At 48.3% G+C, this 1,016-nt stretch overlaps 1 long non-coding RNA gene across 1 annotated transcript in view; it reads right to left on the bottom strand.

The window, feature by feature from the left end:
* The window catches only part of LOC119467073, a 39,712-nt gene that overhangs the window by 25,402 nt on the left and 13,294 nt on the right, over positions 1-1,016 (bottom strand). The gene's annotated exons all lie outside the window — the stretch shown is intronic.

The raw sequence follows: 1,016 nt of genomic DNA, 5'->3' as shown, positions 1-1,016 counted from the left end.
TTTTTGAGACAGAGTCTTGCTCTGTTGCCTAGGCCAGAGTGCAGTGGTGCGATCTCACCTCACTGCAACCTCAGCCTCCCAGGTTCAAGCAATTCTCCTGCCTCAGCCTCCCGAGCACCTGGGACTACAGGCACATGCCACCATGCCAGGCCAATTTTTGTATTTTTAGTAGAGATGGGGTTTCACCAAATTGGCCAGGCTGGTCTCGAACTCCTGACCTCGTGATCCACCCGCCTCAGCCTCCCAAAGTGCTGGGATTACAGGGGTGAGCCATCGCGCCCAGCTGATTTTTCAAGACATTACTGAAACACTTGAATTTGATAAATGTTTATTCCCACCCAAAGATGTATCCAGGGCAGCTGTCTTCTTTACTCCTTTATCCCGTAACGTAAGAATAAAACATATTCACAGACACTTAGAGTTGTAAAGGCACCTGGTCACCTAGAACATGACTCAAAAGAACCCTTATCCCCCATCTTGCACATGTCTCTGGATTGTTTTGGAATCTGCATTCATTTCTTCATCCGCGCTGTCTCTGTACAAACCTCCTCTGAGTCACTGTCTGTTCCAGGCACCTCTACACACTGTTCCTAGGTGCTGAGGGGGCCGTTGGTGGGCAGACAGACCTTAAAAACAGTTGGTTCCAGTTGCTATCACTCTCCTTTAGATATCTAGGCAATATTTCCTAAAGCAAAGTCAGAGTGGCTCAGGCTAAGATGGGCCGTCTTTGTTCTGGAGCCCGGAACTATAAATTCAACAAGCTCCTTCCTGTGTGCCAGGCACTCTTCTAGGTCGCTTTCATGCACATTTCCACATTTTCTGGTAGAAACAAACAACAGCAGTGAAGAAAAGAAAATGAAGCTCTCAAAGAAGTTAATGCTTTATTCAAGGTTTTCTAGCAGAGTTAAGAGCTGACCCACAAGGCCGGGCGCGGTGGCTCAAGCCTATAATCCCAGCACTTTGGGAGGCCGAGGCGGGTGGATCACGAGGTCAAGAGATCAAGACCATCCTGGTCA

Source organism: Cebus imitator, unplaced genomic scaffold (assembly GCF_001604975.1).
Source record: "Cebus imitator isolate Cc_AM_T3 unplaced genomic scaffold, Cebus_imitator-1.0 Scaffold258, whole genome shotgun sequence".
Classification (NCBI taxonomy): Eukaryota; Metazoa; Chordata; class Mammalia; order Primates; family Cebidae; genus Cebus; species Cebus imitator.
Note: the sequence above shows the minus strand (reverse complement) of the source record. Positions and strands in the feature narration are given on the sequence as shown.